Source organism: Oreochromis aureus, linkage group 16, assembly GCF_013358895.1.
Source record: "Oreochromis aureus strain Israel breed Guangdong linkage group 16, ZZ_aureus, whole genome shotgun sequence".
NCBI classification, from domain to species: domain Eukaryota; kingdom Metazoa; phylum Chordata; class Actinopteri; order Cichliformes; family Cichlidae; genus Oreochromis; species Oreochromis aureus.
Genome location: NC_052957.1, coordinates 30,113,290 through 30,128,477, shown reverse-complemented (window position 1 = coordinate 30,128,477; position 15,188 = coordinate 30,113,290). Strand labels below are relative to the sequence as shown.

Below are 15,188 nucleotides of genomic sequence, written 5' to 3'. Positions count from 1 at the left end.
GGCACTGGAGCATTTATCACTGATTCGACTGTTCAGTGGAAATCCCCACTACTTCCTTTTAATCCATTACCAGATGTAAACAGGCATGGAGAGCTGGCTTAACCCCGACACACTCAGTCTGTGCTGTTTTAGGCACAACATAGCTATTTTCTTTCCAACTATCCCCTATCACGTTAATTACCAGAACACAAAGGGTTGTTATGTGTGTAAAGTTTTCTAACATAAAGGTAACCACTAAAAAAAGATGTATTTGTGTGCTGTAAAAGCTGAAGGAAAGGGTCTTTAAGAAAAGCAGATGTTGTTTTATATGAGAGTTTTTTGTTATAAAGAGAGCTTGATATAAAAGTCATTAGTTTAAAAGTTTAGGTGTTTGCTCTCTAATAGACCAGGTACCTATCCAGGTCATAGACTGTATGTAAAAGATAGATGTAGCCACCATGCAACCATCCATTGCTTACCGATTATGAAGTCCTGAGTGGAGTTTTTTGTTATTGTTGTCATGTTTTGATGACAAGGACAAAGGGGTGGAGCTGACTGTCAAAGAACTCTGCATGCACCTAGGCCAGGGGTCTGCAACCTTTTACACCCAAAGAGTCATTTGGACCCGGTTACCACACAAAAGAAAACACTGGGAGCCGCAAATACTTTTTGACATCTAAAATGAAGATAACACTGTATATATTGTTTTTTATCTTTATGCTTTGTGTGAACAACTAAGGTGTGCTGCTTATGAAATCCATGAAATGCTACAGAGAAAATTAAATTATATTTATGTAATCAACACATTTTGAACTCTTAAAGAAATATAACAAAAGCAAAGACACCAACCTGAACTAAAATGATCCGTGTAGCAAAGAAAAACTGTTGTCAGCCGCCACCCTTATATCGCCTTTGGGCTGTTGGAGCCTTGACCTGACTCTTAAAAGATAATTGGAAAAAAGCACTATGCTGCAGAAAAATGAAAAATAGATATTTGCAAAATTCTGCCTAAATATGTATTTTACCTGGTTAACGCGTGCGGCGGGGCGTGGTTTGCAGCGCCGCTGCAGGGGAGGCGGACGCACCTGAGCGACACCCGCAATCCCGCCTCGCTGCTTTTATGTCTGCGCTATCTGTGCTGTTGTGTTGTTGGTGGTGTATGTCGGGCTGTGAGCTGAAAAGCTACAGCCGGCTGTATGCGTACAGCAACCGTGTGTGAAAAGTGCTCAATAAAGAGATGCTGAAAAGCATGTTCATGGAAACATCGTCGGGTCTGCCGTGATATGTTTACAATGGGACTTCTGCTCCTGAACCTCTGCGCACAGAGTCCGCAAATCGGGGAATCGAAGTCAGTTTACGCAGGACTGTAAGCTGTCATCTGTCAGGCGTGAACGGTGTTTGTCTTTAACATAGTTCACGGTGGAGAACAGCTGCTGACATAATGTGGATCCGAAGATCCATAATTGGCCTACCTGGGGTTGAAAGTCTCGATAAATGCACGCGGCGTTTGCGGGTATACCGGCTTCATGAGTGTCTCTTATTTTGAGCGATGAAAAATAATAGAATATAATTTTATTTTTATATTTCAATATCACAATAATCTTCCAATTTAGAACTACGAGTTAAAAAGAACTAACATAAATAAAATACACTTCAGCTAAATACTTCTCATTTATTTGCCCAAATCACGCGGAGCCGCAGTATAAGGACTAAAGAGCCGCAGGTTGCCGACCCCTGACCTAGGGTGATGCATTGTGATTCATAAATTAATTAGCTAATTAGCATACCCCAAATAATCCTGCTTTATGACTCTAATAATGATAATAATTTGGATTTAAACTTGAACTTTATTCAGTATGATCCAAAATCTAAAACCAAGCCCATAAACTCATCAGGAAAGTGTTTACTCTGGTCAGAGAGTAAAGGAGTCGAGTGCCATTTTTCTATGAACTTCTGTACAACATACGTACATATATTTAATAGTTTCCTGTCTGGGTGCTGGTAAGGCTTAAATTTGGCTCTGGCTGCATTAAAGGACAATAATAAGATTTGCTAAGTGGAACAGGCTTTTCAGAAGTGTGTGCCTCAGTGTTTGTGAATAAAACTATAGTGTGGCTTTTATATGTTATGTATAACTAATTAGCAGTGGTCTGTATCTTTGCAATATACGTGTACAGGGTATAGAAGGAGTTAGCTTATGAAGTAGCGCTCCACAGTCTTGTTCATATGTGATCACTGTCAAAATCAAAATAAGTAAATACATAAATAACATGGCAGCAGCCAAAATGCTAACATTGCGCTTTCAGTGTGGAGTCCTAAACCAATGACTGATGTTATGGTGGCTGCATCCGTCTTCTAAGTACAGTCTATGATCTTGGTGTATATTGTGAGACTTGATAAGTATGGCCAGAAACAGGACTACCTTTATCCATACTGGAGTTCATGGTTGGCATTTATTTTATTTATTTATTTTTTTTTTACATACCAAGTCAAACGGAGTATAGGATCAAGCAGTCAAGTTTTAATCACTGACCTACTGCCCTGATCCACATAATAGTTTTCAGTGTTTGCTCTGACATCATGTGGATTCATAAGGATAGATTTGGGGGCATGCTGGTTAAGCTGATTTGCTGTACTGTGCAGACATTTTATCTTTCAGCTTTTAAAAGTAGTAGAAACACTGGGTTAGACACGTGCTCTAAATGTTGTCTGCTAATGCCGTTGGGAACAAAAACTAAGTTGTGGTTGTCTTTGCTCTTCAGAGTAAGTGAATAAATGGGTCGACTGTGCTACAGTGAAGACAAGTGACACTTTGCTGCACTTCGGTCTCTAACTTTGTTTATGTACACTAAAAAAGAAATGTGGATTACGTAACCGCTGTGGAGCTCACGTTTACAGAACCATACACCCACCCACCCACCCACGCATGCACACACACACACACACACACACGCACACCGCAGCAGCAGTATGAAGTCAAGCGATAGAAGTGATAGCAGTAAAATGAGAGTGTGAAGATTGTGTGCTGCAGTTTAACAGCGTTCCTGCAGTGTGTATGAGGGATTCCTGGTTATGGACAAGACTTTGTGATCTGGAATGTTTTGTGTCACTTGCATGCCAAATGGTCTTTAGATAATCCTTCTTATAAATCTAAGAGGGTGCTTGTCCTGCCTTTTCCCCCTAAGAGTCAGTCAAGAGAAAAAAAGAAAGCAGATAAAGCTGAAAGCAGGTAAAACTGGGCCCTAACAGTTTGCAAGCTGTAGATGTTTGTGTAATATGTGTCAGGACCCTGAAGGCATTTTCCTTTAAAGTGACAAGATGTTGTTGTAGAAAAATGTTGTTCCAGAGATTTATAGAATTGCTGTCAAGGGCCATTGAATCTGTTCTGGCAGCACGTGGTAGCAAAACTTTTTACTCCTAACACTCCTAACACTCCTAACACTGCTAACACTTATTTTTTCTCTTTAATTTGATGCCAGTTTATTTAATGCTTTCTTTCCTTGACAGTATCAAGGTGCATCATCCTGATGTAGTGGCTTACACATCCATCCTGGAGGAGACAGAAATCCCATTGGGATTGTGTCAGGAAGGGCATCTGGTGTGAAAGAAACAAACATGCAGCGTTACCTGCTGCGGTGGCTCAATATGAATGAGGGATTAGCCGAAAATAGCTTTTAAGGTGCATTATCATAACCACTTCAGGAACAAGAAGGAGGTGTCAGATTAATGAGATTAATGATTTCATGTACATAGTTAGGTCATAAGTGTTTATTTAATAGTTTGTTGAGTTGTCACAGCAAATATTTGGCAAATAGGCCAAATGAGAAACAGGCTTTCTTTCGGTGTAAAAAATTTGAACTACATATTTAATCCTTGGGATATCTTTATATGAGGAAAAAGAAGCCCAGTCTCATCAGGACATATCAGTTTTTTCTGCACAATAAGTAAATGCTGCTGTAGTAAATGAAAGAACTGTCACAACTCTCTGGCTTTAAATTGTAAGAAACAAAACATGTAAAATAAGAGACAAAGTCGTGGTAAAAGCTGTAAAACTTAAAAGTCCAAAACATATGCCTTTCATCACATTTTCCAGAGCTGTCCAGTGGGGCCAGATTGGAGCGTTTGGCAGGCTGATTTTGACCCCCTAGGCCATATGTATGACACCCCTGCTTTAGGATAAAGGAAGGGTTCAAAAGAGCCAGAGAAAACAGCTGGGGATGATCAGCCTCACGGGCTTCATGCATTAAGATACGTGGGTTCAAAATATCTGTATCAGCCAATATTGGCCCTACTGACTGGTACCTCCTGAAAATTCTGGCTCAATACTCGAAGATCATGGGGTAAAGGGATAAAAAATGATAAATTGTCATTTTAAACATTTGGTCACATGTCAGTGTATCAGTGTATCAAAGTATCTCTGGCACTGGGAAAAAGAACCGAAGAAGCTTGAAAATCCTGCTGTAGACATTCTGGAGTGAATATGACCGACATGCTGGTGTGACAGTAGTAAACAGTGGTGTGTTGAGTTTTCTGTAGTGAAGATGGAGGTGTCTCTGATCACACAGCAACTGTCATCAGCTCCCATGAAAAGAAATGAGATGAGACAGAACAAAGTGAGTCACTGTGACAGACGAGCGTGCTGTGGAAGCACTCGTCTTTAAATGCACACACGCACAAGCGTATTTATATAAATCAGCTAAAGTGCACACAGAAGCAGTGTGTCAGAGTCGACAGAAGTACAAGGACTCACACTGTGCTTCCTCCTAGTTTCATATCAGCAGCCGCGCAAGTCTCGGCTTGTAGTGAAACACAAGCTGGAGCTGCTTTCCTTACAGCCTCCTCCCACTAATGGCTTCTCTCAAACTAAGAGGTGGCTTTTTGTTGGAAAAGAGCTACTTTTAGAGTGTTTACAGTCACTCGGGTGAACCACGCTGAAAGGCGGGCTGAAGATACACAGAAAGATGGCGGGTTTTAACTCCTTTCTGCAGTTGCTGATTTGGGCCTGCTTCTGCCTGTTCTCAAACCTCTATTTAATACTTAATCACACCTCATTCATACAACACAAAAAACCATTGCTAACCATTGACTCAAGATGAAGAAGAGATTTGAACCAGTACATCATAAAGCATCGTTATAATTTTGTATTGTGCTGAAAAAGTAGAGGGCACATTTTCAAAAGCTTACTCGTGGAAGATGTTGCACATGGTTGTGATCAAGGAAGAGGGACTGAAACAGTTATAAAGGATAAAGAAAAAGAACGTTGAGAACGATCAGAGGCCGATGTTGATTGTTAACAGGGTAAATGTGGTATATATAATTGAACCTGAGATAAGATTTATTAATATGATACGCTCAGGGAGGGGCTGTATATGTGTGGTTGCAGGTATTTATTTTAGGGTAGATGATATCACTTGTGTCCAGGAACTGAAAGGTGAAGGAAGGTGATTTCCAAACCAAACCAACCAGTCAGTCTGCTTTCAGATGTGGTGGGATCAACAGCAACTACCAAACTGTGTGTGTGTGTGTGTGTGTGTGTGTGTGTGTGTTTGGGGTGTTAAACATCCCTTAACTGCCAGACAGTTGAAAGATAAACAGAATGACATAATGTTTCGTTCTGAGGAATGGCAAAATTTTAACCGCAGATTTTATTTATTTATTTTTTAAATCGCAATCATCCACAGCAATAATATGTAACTGATTTTGCTTTCATTTTATGCGCTTACAAATCCTCTTTTGTATTGTTCCTGATACAGTTGCTATATGTATATATATATATATATATGTATATGAGTTCTAGCACTCAGGGTAAAAGTGTTTGGGAAAAATCTGAGAACTTGAAGGGGATTTTTGTTTAAAGATGAGTCCAGGAAAGAGGAAGAGAGTAGGGAGAAGATTTTTTTGTTTCAGTAATAAAACTGGTCACCACTGTACAGTTGTGAGAATGACACGAATATTAGTTTTCACAAAGTCTGTTTATGTGAAGAGCAGTGTTGGGTAAGTTACTTTAAATTAGTAACTTAGTTACATTACTAGTTACTTCTATCAAAAGTAACTCAGTTACTTCAAGTTACTCGTTACTTTCAGAGTAACTAGTTACTAGGGAAAGTAACATTGGTTTTACTCAGACTTCTCTTGTTAATGTGTTGCTTCCGTAACTGGATACCCAGCAAGAGTACCAGTCTTCTAGCTTGCTTACTTGCCACAAGAGCACTGTGCCACCTACCAATAGAAAGGAAAAAATAATGTGCACATTTCCACGAGAGAAATCCCACGCCTGGACCTTCATTGACCGCCGCCATGATTCTATCCTGCTTTTTACATCCAACACAAAAACTGCAGTCGTGGTGCTTTTGATTGTACTCAGAACTCGGAAATTCTGCCTTCTGAATAGGAAGATGTAGGTAACACCAGACTGCAGATGAGCTGCATACAGAGCTGGACTGGGACAAAACAATCGTCCGGGCATTTTGACTAGAGACCAGCCCACCATTATAGGAAAAATCATAAAGCCTTTGAATGAAAATAAACACTGTTGTGACAGTGATGTACACTGTTCTGATGGTATATATGTATCAATCTATCAATCGTTTGTTGTAAGACTCAGATAATTATTTTTTAAAAGCGAGACATTTTAAATGAGAATAAGAAAAAGTATTTCCTTGTCCCCCCTTTCCCTGTTAATGCCCTACCTGGCCCCCTGGCAAAACTTTGCTAGACCCGCCCCTGCACAGTTACCAGCTGTCAGCTACATAGAAAAGGATCCTGGTGTTATTTGTCTCTCAGAAACAGTTCATAACTTCCTTCAACTCATTCATGTCACCTAAAAGGTAAACCTGTTTCTCCATCACCTGTTCAGCTCTGATGATTCAGTAAGGACATCTCCTGGTTTCATCTTCATGTTTCCTCTCACCAGATATACAAACCGATATCATGACCAGCAGCTTTACGGCTGTGGCTCCAACAAACATCAGCTGATACTAGAAAGTAATATTAAATAAATTCTAACAACAGCTGATCAAGCTTAAACTGCTGCTGTTGTTTAACGCGACATCTGCTGGTTTCCTCTTTCTGGCGCAAAGTGGGTGATAAACAAACAAGAGAGAAAAGCCGATCAGCTGATCATTGATCAGTTTCATGATTGAAGTAGAAACAGGAGAGGGAGGGGAGAGAATGAGAGGAGAAGAGGCAGCTGCAGCGTAAACACAGAATAACTCCAGCTTTGTGTCTTTTTCATTCCAGCTGAAGTCCGGGACAAACTGTTCCTTTTCACCTCAATACAAAACGTGTGATATTTTCTCTGAATACGAGATGATTCTGTTTTTTATGGGACGGTTGGCAACTCTAATAATTAACCTTATGAACAAAATAAAGTTCAACATCAGTAACATAGCACCCACCCAGCTGTATAGAAACTCCGTCATGCTAGCTAGTACGCAGTACGAAAAAGTCAGCATAACGAAAATAAACTCCACCTAAACGCTTCGGGTCTCTCCTCCTCTTGCCTCCCCTTTTCCTTCATCCACCTGCTGGCCTCCACCACTTGCTAATGTTATTGAATCTGTGGAAGCTCCGCGATATCCACCACAGTAACGAGTAACGAGCCTATCTAAATCCCAGTAACGAGTAACGCGTTCCTGGTTTTGGCATAATAACTAGTTACCGTGCTCGTTACCACAATAATAACGTAGTTACTGTAACGCGTTACTTAATAACGCGTTAGTCCCAACACTGGTGAAGAGTCAATATTTGCAGTGTTGGCCCTTCTTTTTCAAGAACTCTGCAGTTGGCCCTGGCATGCTGTCAATCAACTTCTGGGCCAAATCTTGACTGATGGCAACCCATTCTTTCATAATCAGTGCTTGGAGTTTGTCAGAATTAGTGGGTTGTTGTTTGTCCATCCGCCTCTTGAGGATTGGCCACAAGTTCTCAATTGGATTAAGGTCTGGGGAGTTTCCTGGCCATGGAGCCAAAATTTCAATGTTTTTTTTCCTGAGCTACTTAGTTATCACTTTGGCCTTTTGGCACGGTGCTCCATCGTGCTGAAAAAGGCATTGTTTCTTACCAAACTGTTCTTGGATGGTTGGAAGAAGTTGCTGTCGGAGGATGTTTTGGTACCATTCTTTATTCATAGCTGTGTTCTTTGGCAAAATTGTGAGTGAGCCCACTCCCTTGGATGAGAAGCGGCCCCACACATGAATAGTCTCAGGATGCTTTGCTGTTGGCATGAGACAGGGCTGATGGTAGCGCTCACCTTTTCTTTTCTAGATGTTCCTTTTTCCAGATGCCCCAAACAATCGTAAAGGGGCTTTATCAGAGAAAATGACTTTACCCCAGTCCTCAGCAGTCCACTCGCTGTACTTTTTTACAGAATATCAGTCTGTCCCTAATGTTTTTTTTTTTGTTTGTTTTTTGAAGAGAAGTGGCTTCTTTGCTGCTCTTTTTGACACCAGGCCATCTTCCAAAAGTCTTCGCCTCACTGTGCATTCAGATGCACTCACACCTGCCTGCCTCCATTACTGAACAAGTTCTGCACTGGTGGCACTCGGATCTCGGAGTTGAATCATCTTTAGGAGACAGTCCTGGTGCTTCTCGACTTTCTTGGGTGCCCTGAAGCCTTCTTCACAACAATTGAATCTTTTCCCCTGAAGTTCTTGATGATCCGATAATGGTAGATTTACGTGCAATCTTAGTAGCAACAACATCCTTGCCTGTGAAGCCCTTTTTATGCCCCGAGATGATAGCTGCATGTGTTTCCTTGCAGATAACCATGGTTAACAGGAAGAACAATGATTTCAAACATCACCCTTCTTTTTAACACATCCAGTCTGCTATTCTAACTCAGTTAGCATGACATAATGATCTCCAGCATGCATTCCCACAAGAGATCCACAATCTCATTCTTTTGCCTTCACAATAACTAATAATAATAGGCTTAACTAAAATTTCAGGCCTAATATAACAAAGTTATGACGGTTTTCTACAACAGTGTCGGAGCTGCAGCGTCATCTGGTGGCAGATGTCCACGGCCACATAACATGTGACAATTTAATGACCTTGGCAATCAATTAAAATGTTAACACTTAGATTCACCGAGTTGTACATCTGGTACCTTCTAGTGACAATAACGATAATTAGTCCACTAGTGATGGGCTAATGTATAGAGGTGATCAGTTCAGTTCAGTTTCATGTTCTTTGTGCACTGATATCTAGCCCGAGAGCTAACATGGCATGGAGGAAACAATCAGCAAAGGGTCAGCAGGATCCAGCTCCACGGTTAAATCTAAAAAATGTTGACTCACTCATAAGCCCTGTACCTCACTGAAAAAGGGACCTGGAGGTATTCCTTCAACACCAGTGTCTAAATGGTCCTCAGCCATGGAGCGCTCGTTTCGTAATAAATGTATCACTAATGTACAAGCATGTTTACGTCTGGGAGGCTTGAATCAGAGGGGTACAATCTATTATGGTGCTATGAATTATTCAGTTAATTTCTTCATCAATTAATCATCTTCTCCTCATATTACTACATAGATGCAGAAAAACACTGTACCGGTCTCTGTGCTGCTGTGTGGTTGTGTTACTGTCCTACTGTGGACACACTGATGAGCTTTTTGGTATTAATGCTGTCTGTCTGCTGTGGGTTTTATGTGTGTGAGCATGCGCTTCCCACCACATACCCAGCTCTAGACAATACGCATTTCTGCAGTGTTTGGCAGTTTTTTGTTTTTTTTTAGTGGACAGACACGAACACACAGACACGCACACAAAGAGCTTTACAATATGTGTGTAAACTGACAGCAACAACCTCCCTGTGTTTGTCAGGTGTACTGTGCAAATGTTTATATGCAGTTAAAAAGTTCAAATTCTTCTCCACTTGTACTTAAATGCATTTGCACATATAAGCATGTTCATCAGTATATCTGGAATTTATTCTGTTAATATGCAGTTTTTTTGTTGACCCATCAACCCTACCGGAGTGAGACATTCTCTAACCATCAGCAGGTTGGATTGCCACATCTCAGCATTTTTCATTGCACCGTGGTTACTTTCCAAGTGTGTACATGAAAGGTGGAGGAAGTCCCAGAGCACAGACCAAGCTGCCAATCAAAAGTGACTACAATAATAATAATAATGATAAGAGTTTTTTTAATTTTTTGTTTAATAGTGAAATCATGAAATATAATGAAATCATACCTTTAAATTATGCAGATCAAATTTTAGTTGGGACATTCACTATTTGCAGCAAGATGCTTCTGGAAAATTGTCTGCACAATACACAGTTAATAAATACTTGTTTTCTGTGGCTATATGAATGCAGTTTATTTATTTCTACTAATAGATGCTCTGTTTCTTTACTTCAGACTTTTCTTTGGAGAGGAATTTGAGAAGTTTGTAGTTTTTGTAATGGTGCAACTGCCCAAACTTTAAGCCACGATTGTATTTTCTATCCTAAAACTGCTGCATGAGAAGCGCTGTCAGTGGACTGGTGATGTTCAGGCTGTACCCGCCTGTCCCTATAATGTCAGCTGGGATAGGAGCAGATGCAGAGTGACTGGGGGAACAGAAGATGAATACAGTACAACAGCAGTCCAGGGTTTGCAGAGGTCTTTTTTTCTTTCCAATTTAAGTATGTTTTCCATATTTGTTGATGAAATCTGTCAACACGACTTATACTTATAGTCAGGTCTATTTATTTCACCAAATACCAGATTTAACGCAGAACGGGTCCTGACCCCGGGTCTGTAAGCAAAACTCTAAAGGGCCCTCCGACCTGACCAAAGTGAACCATTTGCCATTGTCACAGGGAGGACAGGTTTACTCGATCGCTCTTCCCGCAGTTTACTCTTATGGTGATTTTTCTTTTTTTCTGAAGAAAAGAATTTTTTTTTCTTTTTCTCATAGAAACTGTAAACAATGATGGGGGGTCCTTGTATAATTTGTGGGCAACTTGCTTATTGAGCTGACTATGCGATATTTTACCAGTCAATAGACCAACAAGCTGCCATGTTGGCCCGATAGTGGTTTACAATATTATAGAAGTCATTAATGATACAGAAAGAGTGCAATAAAGGTTTGAAGGATGCAGCTGTGTGTGTGTGTGTGTGTGTGTGTGTGTGTGTGTGTGTGTGTGTGTGTGTGTGGAGCGTGTGTTTAATGTGTGTAGATGGATGCATAATGTGTGCCTGAGGCATGATTTATCCCACATGACATTACCACCCTCACTTCCTATACCTCAGTGCTGTTCCTTCCCTTTCAGGAAGCGTTGGATTTCCAGGAATGTGTTGGGATGTGGGGTTAGAGGAGGCACTGTCTGCTCAGTGTTCGCACCACACCTGAACGTAGTGACAGCTGTGACGGAAACACACACCCTCAGATCCTCAAACACTTTTATATTTGTAGGACAGAGTAACCACAGCAAAGTGGTCTTTTGAAAGTGTCAAAAAGCACCATTTTAATTAACACATTTTAACAATTTAGGGAACCAAAAGACAGAAATGCATGCTTTCCTTCCTCATGATTAGATGCCTTAACATTACCCTTCACTGTGCGCTTCACCTTCAGCCACCTCCTATTGATTTGTTCTCAGAGGGCTCTAAGAGGGAGGACCAGCGGCTCATGCATATAGAATGAGGCAGTTAAAGAAGCACTTAATGGAGCATTTAATGGTTTTCTCTCTGAGGGATGAAGAGCTACACAGACGCCAGTCAGAGAGAGTGAGGAGCTCAGGGAGATCAGAAAAGAGCTCAGTGGACTGAGATGGACAGTGCAATCTAACAGGACCGAATCCAGGTTCTGTCAGCTTGGATCAGCGCATGGATGGGCAGGATTTTTGGAAACTTGAATAGTCATTAAAGTCTGTGCAACTATTTTTTGCCTTTAAAAAAATATGGGTGTTTTACAGCGTTGTTTTACACGCTGCTTTCACCAGATATATTGACAGCTGCTCAGAATATTTATCAAGTTTTTTTGTTTTTTTTTTATCATCCATCCAAAATGGTGATGCGATCCATTAGCAACTGCAACCTTCCCTTCTCTAACTCTAAAAGTTCAGCTGCTGCCAGTCTTCATTGTCATTCAGCTGTGTTGAGTCTCTTGTCTTGTGGTCATTGTTCTCATCTGGAGAACCACTGCAAGCAAGTTTAACATCAGTCTAACATCAGCCAGCAGCAAGTGCTGAGCCTTTCCTCATGCTGCTACACTGTGCTCACTGAGTCTGCTTACTTCTTAGCATGCCTCCATACTACACCAGAAATGTAGGTAAATTCTGAGGGAAAACACTGTCGTGTTTACTAAGTTAAAGGAAAGACAATGGCTGGATACATTGCGTGTGTTTGTGAGAGAGAATAATAGGCAAAAACACTGAGACATAGAAAAAAGCACTTCTATGAAAAAAACCCAGCAACTTCATTAATGGTGGAAAAAAGATTCCAGATGAAGCAATAATGTCATAGTTAGTCTTAGTTACAACTAACAGAGGTTTAGGAAGGATCTCATCAGAGGAGGTCATGACATATGGAACACTTGATCACTGAGTATAACACCTGACACCTACCTATGAGTAAGGATATAACTTCAGGCTGTTACATCTTTTTACACATTGAAACTGTGACACTGATGTCACATATTACATCATCTCTGAAACTTTATGTAATTGTACAAACAAGAGTACAAGCCAAAGACGGCAATATCAGACAAGTTCTTAAAGAGTTGTATAAAATGAGGTCAAGCTAACATTGAAGTTAGCTACCACCTGCCCAAACTAGGGATGTTCCTGGTGACTAATTTCTTACTCCGTTATGAACGGAGTAAGAAATTATATGATATACTCCAGACAAATGTAGAAGTAGATAGAAAAATTGATGGATGCTCATCACTTCTGGATACATCAGCTTTTTTGTAATATAAAGAATAGAACACACATAATGTCTTATCATCTCTCAGGTTACTGTTCTTGTAGGTTACTCAATTTTACAATCTCTTTTTTTTCACCTATGTTACAAAGTTGTTTGTCTACTGTGGTCGCCGTAGCAATGTCACTATTATCAATTAATTAGTCATTAATCGTGATGATAATGGTGAACTGAATGCCTGAGTTTTATTTTATTATTATAAGTGTAGTTAATGTCAAAGATGTCCAGAGGTCTGCAGACCTTGCAGAGCTGTAAGTGTCTTTGCACTAGCTTTGCTCTTAGTCAGTGGAGCAAAAGCTAACCTGAAGATGGGTGGAGTTGTGATAATGATACTGTAAGGTGGGGAAATGAGGGTGGAGATGCTGGTTTTCTCACCAGCACAGAGGAGGGAAGTAACTGCTCCCCACTACATTGTGTTCAGGAGGCAGTGGCTTGGAGCTTTTCCTGTTAAGGAAGCCAAGTATCTCCCCACCCCCTCACCACAACTGTAAAGCACGGCCGCAGCTATAGCTGGACTTATATAATTATTACTTCATGGCTGCCTAATGCAATGCTGATTTTTTTTTTTTATTCTCCTAGTGAAGTAAAACACAGCAAACATAAATTTAACATTACACTGGAGGATCACATACTTGCTGGCAGCTCTGAGAGGCTATCATTGGAGCTAAATGCTAACTTCTGTAAACTAACAATGTCCTTTTGTGGCCCACGTGTGCTGCGCTTCCTGTGAGTGGCCTTTTGGACATTTACTGACAATGAAATTGAAATATACCTTTTCCACTTTGTGTATGTTACCTCGGCTTTGGGTGTCCACCAATATCCTCGCTCTGAGGAAGAGACTAGCAATGCTTTGCTCTTTAATTTAGCATTGATTGGTTATTAAAAGGCCCTGCGACAGACTGGTTACCTGCATGATGTGAGGAAAGCCTTCGATGTGCAGTTGCATTATTCAGAACACCAGTGACAGTGACTTACAGTGTTGATGAAGCAAAAGTCACTGAACTCGGTTTAGTTGAAATCATGCGATACACTGTAGCCCCTCTGTTTTAAGGTAGTCTTTGGTGTCAAGGCCCTCCTGTGTTATAACTTTAAGGTCAGAAGTTCCCAGTCAAAGCTAAAGACTCTGGGAGTCTGTGACAGGCTATTATTTCACAGATCAAACAATTATTTCATTAATGGTGGGAAAATATTTTAAGTAACCGTTAGTTAAGGCTCTAACAGAAAGGATTAGGAAGGATCAGGAGGGCATGACTTGTGGGACACTCGATCACTGAGCATATAAGGAAAAGGTTTTTGCTTTTGATACCTGAGACTTACCCGTAAGCCAGGATTTGACTTGAGGCTGTATCATCGCTTTACACATCACTTGACACTGATGTCATACATTACATCATGTTTTGAGCATTTTTTTTTCCTCTTCTTCTTTCATGTTCATGTTTTGTCCTGTAGTCTACTATGTGCTTGTGATTACGGGAGTGCAGCATGTGTGTGGTCACATCTTGTGTGCCTGTGACTGAATTAGATCTTTTGAGGCTTTCTTCTATCAGTGTTTGTCATCTGCTGCTGCGCGCTGCACAGATCAGACGTGTCTCTGAAGCTGCTCTGTGGAGCTGAAAATACAAACACACTGACAGACCAAAGACCAGCCTCAGTCTGCTCATGTAAACCTGCCTCTCCTCCTTCAGCACATGGATTTATTACCTCAGGTTTGGCAGGGTTAGCTACCACCATTCACTGATTCATGAATGGTGGTTGCAGATGTTAATGTTAACATTTAGACATGTACGGCAAAACAGAATGATTTTTTTTTTTTAAGCTTTTGCTGCTCATTTAAAATCTTCCACTAAAGAAATTCCAGAGAAGTGCAGTGTACTAATGGGCCACGTTTGCTGCAGGTGAAACACTGTCTTGCTGTGGTGTACTGGAGTAACACTTACACCCCCACCCCAGCAGTCATGACATGGGAAGGTCCAAGGAAAATACCTAATTATTTGAGCCGCTCGTCTGCATCAGGACGTCCCCACCTGCATTCTTGTTTGATAGTGTGCCCCTCTGAGCGGTCTCTCTAGATAACCTTGGAAGGGAACAAATTTCCTTCCTTAGGCCTTTTGCAATCTGAAGGTCACTTCCTTCTGTTCTCTGCTGCACAGTGCACCATGTGATTACACATATAAACTGTGTCTGCCTGTGTGTTAATTATTGTGAGCTCACTAAATCATCACTCTGCTATAGTGTCAGTGTTATGCTTAGGGATACGCTCAGTTCTGGTTTTATACCAGTGGTCAGCTGAGAGAAACT

The 15,188-nt window shown here is 40.8% G+C and overlaps 1 protein-coding gene across 3 annotated transcripts in view; it reads left to right on the top strand.

The window, feature by feature from the left end:
- lrch1 (leucine-rich repeats and calponin homology (CH) domain containing 1) overlaps positions 1–15,188 on the top strand; it is a 91,941-nt gene that overhangs the window by 848 nt on the left and 75,905 nt on the right. The window lies entirely within an intron of this gene.